Consider the following 10415-nt stretch of genomic DNA (forward strand, 5'->3'; position numbering starts at 1 on the left):
CCACGCTTGGGAGCTCTGGTTTATTTCACAACTGTATTAAGATACAAGTGTAATTTACTCGTCATCGGAAACAACGCGTAAAATACAGGCGTAATGAAACCGAGGGCCCGAGGTTTGTAAGTAAAACCGGCGGGTTACGCGTGTAATTTGAGAGACCGGTGTATATTTTACTAGTCGAAATCGACCAACAAAGCGCTTCACCCGAGACCATCTGCTTTTATTTACAAGCGTCAGTTTTACAAGCGGTTTTGGTTGGAAAACGACGATCCAATCACGGCCTAAGATGATGAGTTGGTCGGAAGATCATATGGTTTCACGTCTAACCTACCTGACTTGTCGTATAGGCTATGAATGAAACATAAGACGATGAACTTCTTAAGCACAAAAACAACAGAAGAGGATGATCTTTCTAACAAGCAAATCATTGGTATTAGATCGACATGCAAAACAATACGAAGCATTATTCTCAGGAGGCACGGTGAATCGTGATGCCGCATTCCACAACTTTCCAAGCTCAACTATGCAATCAAACACAAGGCCTGGCATTACATAGACAATATTCAGAAGAAACTCGTAAAATATCTTACATAAGTCAACATTCATGTGACTATGCATCTCAGCAGAGTAAATATTTACTTCTGAACTGAAGACAGGAATATGAAAAAACGATCGACGTTGCTCACAGCAAAGGGCGCCCCACTCAAAAATATCAAATGCATGTCTTCAGGCTAACATCAATCAGCAAAAATTGACAAGGTTTTCCAATTCCAATATATTAAACTAATGTCAACTTTGACAAGCTTTTCCCATTCAAAATATGTAATGCCTATGCTTGTGGAATGGGCAGGGTTTGTCATCAGTTTGTCATCTGATAGTCCGGTGGCTCAAGGTGACGATGAATGATTAGAGAACCATTCGATGTATTGTGCATGATGAAGTATTATTATGGAGGACACGAACCATCTGAACATTTTGTGCAGTTCCACTAAAATCAAGATGAGCATCCCTGTGGATTTCGTATTTACATGCTGCCAGAAAACAAAGACACATCAGCACACACATGAATATTGGCCCCAGTGTCAACCCACCAATCGGTGGACTAACAAACTGAAAGTACGGTAAACAGATTACCATACCCAGATGCCCCATCATTGTTGCTTAGAGTGACATTGACAGACTTGGAGTCCTGTCCTGGCTTCTTGGTACTTGTTTGGGCACTTGTTTGCCCCGTGTTCCTCCGAACCACACGTAAAGCAGCCGTCTCTACAGACTAGTCATGTCACCAGCGTCTACTAATACTCTGTAAAGCTTCTCGATCATTCCTTGTGTAATGTAGCACAAACAGTGACTGCTTCTTTCTGCAAAGTGGTAAGACCAACTGGACCCACTAATGCAGCAGTTTGCCTTAGACACATTGGCTCCTTTTGTGCAGTTCAACAAAAATCAAACTTGGAATAAAACAGAGCTTTAATTTTGATATCCCTGTAAGCAACAAAAGGTATAAGGGAAACAATTACTAAGAAATAACGGTTGATGACTTGTACTCCCAGAAGAAAAACATCTACTGATCTACCTTATCTTAATGGGAAACAAAGCAGGAGAGTAGAAATTCTCAATCAGTGTGATTCATTCATATTAACTGAGACATTATCTTAACAATGCCTTGTTTCAACGTGTATAAAGAATGACAAAGCAGAAAAGTATCATTCCTAAAACAATGCGACTGATTCATTTTAACAGAGACATTATCTTAACAATACCTTGGTTAAACATGTAGAAAGAACTACAAAGCAGGATAGTACCATTTGTAAAACATTGTAACTGATATATAATAACAGAGACATTATCTGAACAATACATTTCTTAAACATGTACTCTGGCCGATACCTAACAGAAATGGCACTCCCGCCGATCCCTAACAAGTGTTGCAGTTTCGAACTAAGATTCAGTAGTTAATTCTGAGGAAAGCAGGTACTGACCTTTCAAGACCAAGATTTGAAACAACGCCTGAGGTGGATCTAAAAGAGATCTCAACACATATATGGAAATCTGGTCTCATTTTGTGCAGTTCCACCAAAATTAAGCGAAGCAAAATGTCGCAATAGCAACAAGTTGAATAGATATCCCTGTTTTAACAAAGGCAAAAAAGGAATCAATTACTGGCCAATAAAGGAGGATGAAACATGCGGCCACAAAAATGGTAATCCCGCCAATCCCTAACAAGTGTTGCAGTTTTGAAATAAGGTTCAATAGTTAATTCTGAGAGTGGCATTGCTTAATTTTACCAGCGGCATTAGATTAACAAAAAGCATAAACTGTTCCAGGGGAGAGTGGGCACAACAACAACATGTGCTTCCATCTACTTATAAAGGGGGTGATGCAGAGTTTGTATTAACAAAGCAACAAGCATAATGTCTGGGTTGGTCCCATTTTTTTCACTACTTAATGGGAAAAGACAGCAATACAATAGCTTCAATTCAACATTTATTTAAAACAGTACCAATACAAGTAGCACAGCATCTCAAAACACGCTGCACGATCATGTGGATGAAGGGAAGTACCAACCTGTCATGACACACACAAGATCACGTACGAATCTACCAACACGAATAGGAAATCCAATCTCGTTTTGTGCAGTTACTCTGAAATCAAGTAAAGTCGCCGGTGAGACATTTAAGTTTGCTATAGGAACAAGTTGAAAAGATATCCCTGATTTAATAGAGGCAAAAAAGGAAACAATTACTGCCAATAAAGGAGGATGAAACATGCGGCCACAAAAAGAAGCATCTACCTTATCTTGATGGAAAACAAAGTATAGGACAGTAGCATTTCTAAAACGGTTGCATTGATTCATATTAACAGAGAAATTCTCTGAAAATAGTTCAGTAGTTAATTCTGAGAGTGGCATTGCTTAAAATACAATAGCTTCGATTCAACATTTATTTAAAACAGTACCAATACAAGTAGCACAACATCTCAAAACACACTGCACGATCATGTGGATGGGACATGGGACATGCGAGCACCATGTGCGTCCACACGTATAAATGGGTGATGCAGAGTATGTAGCCAAGTAGCATATCTGCGTTGGTCCCATATTTGTTCTCTTTGAAACTTTTTACGATGTGATGGCAGAAAATCTAGTCCTGCACAAACTACGCGACCCCTAGTTTCTTTCCCTTTTCAACAAAGAGTTGGGTTCCTCACAGATGTGGGTACTGGGTTACCCCCTTTTTCCCTTTTCGACCAACAAAGCGGCTGGATAGCTAGTCTAAACTACTTTCCCTCCCTCCTTTCCTCATTGAACCATGTCCTAGATTCATGCTCCACCCCACCGCACCCTTCTTTCCTCTTTGAACCAAGACCTAGATTCGACTACAGAATCGAAAAAGATCAGCATGCAGCTAGACCAATGACGGTTTCAAAGAAACTTAATTATACCTTAGGGTCGTCGGGATGTGGCAAGGCGTGCGGCGGGAGGTCGGATCTGCCCACACTACGTACGACAGTGAGGAAGAAGGGGTCGGTGGCCCTCCCGCATAGGCGCTTGTTGAAAGAGAAAAGCGCAGCCGGCAGTGGATTGCCTCCCTCGCCGAAGGCGATAGAGTGAACGCCGCACCGCCTCCCCTTCCCGTTGTGACGGCATCCGGACACCTCCTTCGCGAGCTGTCTTTGAGGGGGGTGAGAGAGACAGAGGCCACAACGCAGTCTTGTTTAGATTTGGTGAAGAGGGTGAGAGACAGTGAATATAGCAAACCCTAGCAAAGGAACGCTGAGCCTCCAGCGTGTGTATATATATATATATATATATATGTAGTGCGGCGAGAGTGTGGAGAGTGCAAACCCTAGCGAACAAGCGTTGAGGCTCCAGCTTATATATATATACTGTAGTGTGGAGAGTGCCTTAACTGCACCTGCTTTTGGCTGTATGACAGGTGGGCCAGCCACATTTTGGGCCCACCTGTCATAAACCCAAAGGCAGGTGCACTAAAGTCAATGAAGCTGCGTCCATATAGTACTCGTGTATACGACTAATATATAGTGGAGTGGTTTTCTTATTCTCTCCATAACAATCGTTTTAAATTGTGTAAGTACGAAATGTAACTCTTTATTTAACATACCAGTGAAGAAAACTACTACTCCCTTTGTTCCTAAATATTTGTCTGTCTAGAGATTTCAACAAATGACTACATACAGAGCAAAATGAGTGAATCTACACTGTAAAAAATGTCTATATACATCCGTATGTGGTAGTCCATTGCAAACCACTTGAAAGACAAATATTTAGGAACGAAGGGAGTACTTCCGATGAACTAACGATCCACGCGTCCTTGTCGCACTTCCAGTCCTTCACGTGTGCTACACTACCCTCCCTTAAGTGAACAACCACACATGCGCCAAATTATCGAAAACGTGTGAGAGTGTGTACAAATAAAGAATTTTAATTTCAATTATCGGAAAGGTTTGAGAGTATGTACAGTTTGCCCTCTCTAATAATTATGGTTTCTTGTGTTCGACCTAAACTTGGTAAAACTTTACAAAGTTTGACTTCAGTCAAATCTAATATGCGGAGTAAATAATAATGGAGGGCTACTACGTCCATCCGGGTTTTTAGTCCACACCATTTTTAAAATCAAAGTTAATAGCTGGACAAATAAAATGACAGGGGAGCTGGAGACAAAGTTGTGAGAAGGCTTAGAAATCAATAAGTTATGCTCTTAGTACCAACGTCGATCCTTCTTTGAGGAAAAATTTGGTTCATAGCCAATTGTGTGATAAAATTGCACCAACGTGAAAGACGACTGCATCTCCAATGCAACCAAGGTGAACTGACGAAGGATATCATCTTTGTGGGTAACAAGCAAAGAGCACTGATGGAAGATAGCTTGTTTTTCATTGAAAATCGATCAACTTCACCAGCCGACACAACCATGAGGCGCAACCATGAGCATCGATAGGTCATCGTGGTGATGCATCATTCATTTTGCATCAAGTTTGGGTGAGGCACCTATGAAGTTCGACAAATCCTCATTGTGGTCTGTTTCTTCTCAGTAGTCAAGCTCGAGGAAGGACGAACCACATGGCAGAGGACAGTGAGGCGGAACAAGAATGGCCATCCAATTTTGTGCAGTTCCACTAAAATTGAGGAAGACATGCCCGGGTATGGAGATACGCATTGCTGTTTCCAAAAATATAAAAGGGATATAGTGTTGTTACTTTGTTTTACAAGATTAACAACGACATCTCAATTGTCAATAAGAATTATGAAAAGTACACCAACAAACAGAAGCATCATGATTACTCTTGATGGGAACTAAACCAGGATACCCGAGAAAAAAAAGCATTTCTTCATTTAACCAGTGATACACTACTAGGAAAAGGCCTACTAGTGGCGCACCAGTTTTGCCTACTAATGGCGCACTACTGGTGCGCCACTAGTACCACGCCACTAGTATTTACTAATGGCGCACCAGTGGTGCGCCATTAGTATCTGGTATACTAATGGCGCACCACTGGTGCGCCATTAGTATAGGCCACGGTGCGCCATTAGTACAGGCCACTGGTGCGCCATTAGTATAGGCCACGGTGCGCCATTAGTATTTTTGAATTTTGAAGGCGGGAAAATAGTAGTGGTGCACCGTCTAACCCCCACCGTGCGCCATTGCTATTTTTGAATTTGAATTTGGATCTGGATCGCGATTTTTTTGCCCATTTTTTGCTCGTTTTTTTTGCTTGTTTTTTTGCACGATATTATTTCAAATTTTGTTCCTGTTTTTGGATCTTGTACGTTCTTTTGCCGTGTTCTTTTGCCGGAGAGGAGTTCGCCGGAGAGGAGGAGGAGGAGGTCACCGGAGAGGCGCTCGCCTACATCGTCGGAGAGGAGGAGGAGGTCGCCGGAGAGGAGTTCACCGGAGCATTGGAGAGGAGGAAGGAGAAACCATGAGGGGATGGGAGGAGAGGAGGGAGGAGGAGCTCACCGGAGAGGAGGGAGGAGAAACCGTGAGGGGAGGGGAGGGGAGGAGAGGAGGGAGGAGGAGGTCGCCGGAGAGGAGGAGGGTAGTATGGTGGAGGAGAGAAGGGAAGATGGAGTGGAGGAGAGGAGGAGATGGAGTTTAGGAGAGGTGGAGTGGAGGAGAAGAATGAAGAGGTAAGGAGGAGAGGACCACGCCCAGCCATATATACGGCATACTAATGGCGCACCATGGGCAGGTGCGCCATTACTAACTTTTTTTTATTTTTTTGATTTACTTGGAATTTTGAAGGCGGGAAGATACTAATGGCACACCACGGGCAAGTGCGCCATTACTATTTTTTTGATTTATTTTGAATTTTGAAGGCGGGAAGATACTAATGGCGCACCACGGGCAGGTGCGCCATTAGTAACTTTTTTCTATTTTTTTGACTTATTTTGAATTTTGAAGGCGGGAAGATAGTAATGGCGCACCATGGGCAGGTGCGCCATTAGTAAGTTTGAATTTTTTTGAATTTTTTGCCTCTCCAGATCTTAAAAGCCCCGTATCTTTTTTCTGTTAGGTTTTTGAGGATTTTGAAAATGTTTAACGGGGTTCCCCCAGTTAAATTCGGATGTAACTTTTCGAGTAGATGATTTTTCATATAAAAAACTTTTTCATCCGAGTTCGTATGCAAAAGTTATGCCCATTTTACAAATTCTCGAGAGATTTTGCAAATAAAGTCGAAATTCATATTTGTAAATTTTCACAACAACTAGACCACATATCACATGGGCAACTTATTTTCTTTTATTTTTTTGACATTTCCATCATATTTTTTAGTTTTTTAAACTGAAAAGGCGGTCCAAGGGGGGGTGCATTCGGTGGAAGTGATGGCCAAGTTACTAATGGCGCACCGTGGGATGGTGCGCCATTACTAGTTCAACTAGTAATGGCGCACAACTCCCACGGTGCGCCATTAGTAGTTTCAAAAATAAAAATAAAAAAATTTGAAAAAAAATTTGAAACATAATTACTAATGGCGCACCGTGGGAGTGGTGCGCCATTACTAGTTGAACTGCTAATGGCGCACCATCCCACGGTGCGCCATTAGTAGTTTTGAAAAAATTAAAAAAAATTACTAATGGCGCACCGTCGATGTGGTGCGCCATTAGTATTTGCATAGTAATGGCACGCCAACACATGGGGCGCCATTAGTATTTAGTAATGGCGCACCACATGTACAGTGCGCCATTAGTGTCCATATTGGCTATAGCTGTTTTTGTAGTAGTGATAGTATTAGATTAGCAGCAGCAATAGGATCATATGGACAATGACCGCACAACCACCATGTACTTTTTGTCGAAACAAAATGTATACCTCCACCGAGGCATAAATCAGGACAACTTTTCGAGTGGCATTTCCTCTATAATAGTAGGTGATGTTGGACCAGCCGACGAACCCTAGCTACTATACATAGGGAGCTGGGGAGTAGTCGCATAGAAGAAAACCCGCATGCAGCGACCTGGGGAGCTGGACCAGTACAAGAAGTTATACCTCAGGTGGGCGAGATGTCGCTTAGGTGGGCGGGCGGGATCTGCCCACACGACGGTAGCGAACAAGGGTGCGGAGGACCTTCGTCCGCGCCAGCGCCGGCTCCGAGAGGACGGTGCGCATCGGCTTCTTCCATCGCCGACGGCGACAACGTCAACGCTACACCTCCTCACCTCCCGCAGCGGATGGGATTCGGCCGGATCTGTGACCACCGGTGAGGAGAGAGATAGTGTGGACACTGTCATCTTGTTTTGATATGGAGAGGGTGAGAGAGTGAGACGCGAGAGACTCTATCAAACAAGAGGCTATAATGGAGTAAAACAATCTCTCCATAGCAGTGGTTTTAAATAGAATATGCGCGTTCCCGGAAAAAAGAAATGAAAACTGGCGAACAATTTTTTAACGTACCAAGAAAGAAAACTCGATCAAAAACATGCCCCCGCTTCCAGGTCGCGAGAGTCGTCGCGCACACACACATAGACATAGACATGCATATCCGTGTTTACGTAAAATTCCATTTCCATCTCCATCTCCAATCTTATTTTTCCAACTGGCACATTATTTACGTTGTTAATTATATACGCGACAATATTAACGTAGAACATCTCTTGTTTGCGGGCATCCGGACCGCTGCCACGGCCGCTCCTGACCAACCCGAACCCTCTTCATCACCAGCGTGTGCTTCCCGCCCGAAACGGTCAGTGCCGCGTTCATGCCCGGCCAGAGCGGACGCGACCTCTCACTGGCGCCGGCATTGAAGCGACGCGTCGGCCGAGAGAGCGTCACCCGCGCCGCTTCCTATTGCACACGACTACTCCGCGTTCAAAGGTCGCAATAGCCGGCCACAACATGCATGTAAAAAGTTCTTGGGAGTCCGTGCTACAGCTAGCTGTCCTCCCCAACTCGTCAATCTCTTCCAGTAGTACTAGTACTCCATGGCGCGATCCATCGACAAGCGGGCGGGAAAGTTATCGTACACTCGGTTTGCGGTGAGTGGCATGCTGAGCGACCATGTGGGGTCGAGCCGTGGAGGAGGGTGAGACACGAATGCGACAGACGTGATTTAGACGTTGGTTTTGCTCGATGGCGCGATCCAACGAAACGAAACGTTGGTTTCTCTCCGTTTCCATTTTCTCCGGAAAAACGGAAACTTTCCACTCCATTTTCATTCCTACTCCAAGGTTGCCCTGTTACAACATTCCATCAAATACAAAGGAAAACTAAGACGCATGCTGATGCATCTCAATGATTCACAGATCATACCCAATATTTACTTCACAACTAAAGACAAAAGTTGTGAGAGCGTGTATGAAAGAAAAACTACTGATGGGGTCACTACGACTTAAAGCTTAAACCCTAAACATGATTTAATTTCCTCGCCAGGTAGAACCTGTCAAAGGAAAGACGACTGGCACCCTCGGATCATACGATGCTTTTGTGCAGTTCCACTAAAATCGAGCTGAGCATCCCTGATGCAAAGATATTGAAGAAGTGTGATTAGAATAATAGTACTGGCACTAGTTCATGAGACATAAACTCATCACAAGTAGAAGCCGGTAGAAGTAGAGAAAGATTGACATGGAGATGGGGCTACGTGGGGAGCTGCGGCAGTGGAGCAAGCCGGCTCCAAAAGGAAGATGAACTACCTGGGACGTCGGGCTGTAGCTAGAAGGGCGGTTGGGACGCGGCATCGGCCCATAACGCGGTGACCCCCGATTGGGATGCACCGACTGTGGATTTTCTCCCTCGCCGATGTCGACCGCGTCTACGCAGAACATTGTTCCATTCCCCCAGCTGCGGGATTAGGCCAGACATGTGACCAGCGGTGTGGCCACCATCATTCTATGCTTGTGAAGAGAGCAACCCAAGCAAGCAGGCTTGTAGCTTAGGCTCCTGCTAGTGTATATATAGTGGTTTTCTTTTTCTCTCCATATCAACCATTTATATTGCGTACGTGTCATTGAAGAGTGAAATGATGGTTGCTTCTTCCGACTAACTTACTGTGTGATTTGACTGCTCCTTTAGTGGCCCCTACATGTACTCCCCCTACGTGTATGCAACAGTCACACGTACACATGGATGCAAAAACGCGCGCGACGCCCTAATGCATGCATGTCCGAGCACACGACGGAACACACACGTTCACGCTCAAGTGCTCAACCTACACGTGCATGCACACACATACTCAGCCAGGGTGAGCTAGTGACCGTATAAACACCGGAAAATGTATATATTGAGCGCAATGAGCGTATTATGAAGTCCACTGACCGTATTTTTACAAATATACAGTGACAAACAGTGTATTTATCTCGTTTGAAATTAAGCCATATTAACCGGAGAGGAGGCAGTATGGACTAGCATTACTTTGCTTTGTCCCGTCAACTTGCCGAACAAGGAGAAGCTTGCAGGATGGGAGAAGCTTGCGCGCGGTGGCTCACAGGACAAGGAGAAACTTTTGACTAATGCAAGCTGTCCTTTGCTCAGGCGGTGGACGTGCAACAGTTAATTCAGTGTCAGATTGCCAGAAGCATACACTATAATAGTAGTACTATTATTGTTGCACTTCCCGAAGAGGCGAATAGCCAAGCGCAAAGTTTACTATTACTAGTACTACTACTATAGTCTATAGAGGTAGTACTAGGAACCAGATGGAGGAGTGTCTGCACTCTTATTATATTTTTAAAATGTGATAAAGAAATCCTCAACACATCTGGTTCTCTTCGAGGGTTCTCGCATGTGATAATGGAAGTTGATTGCATGGAACACTCGCCACAATTCTCGCTTAATTATGGCTCATATCCTATTACAAATAGGAGCGTCCGGTAATATTTCCTCTTTTTTTTGTTATTCAGCATGTAAACAGGTCAACAAACCTTGCGGCGCATCTTTGTGCGAACCGTGCTTGCTGCA

Source organism: Triticum aestivum, chromosome 7D (assembly GCF_018294505.1).
Source record: "Triticum aestivum cultivar Chinese Spring chromosome 7D, IWGSC CS RefSeq v2.1, whole genome shotgun sequence".
NCBI classification, from domain to species: domain Eukaryota; kingdom Viridiplantae; phylum Streptophyta; class Magnoliopsida; order Poales; family Poaceae; genus Triticum; species Triticum aestivum.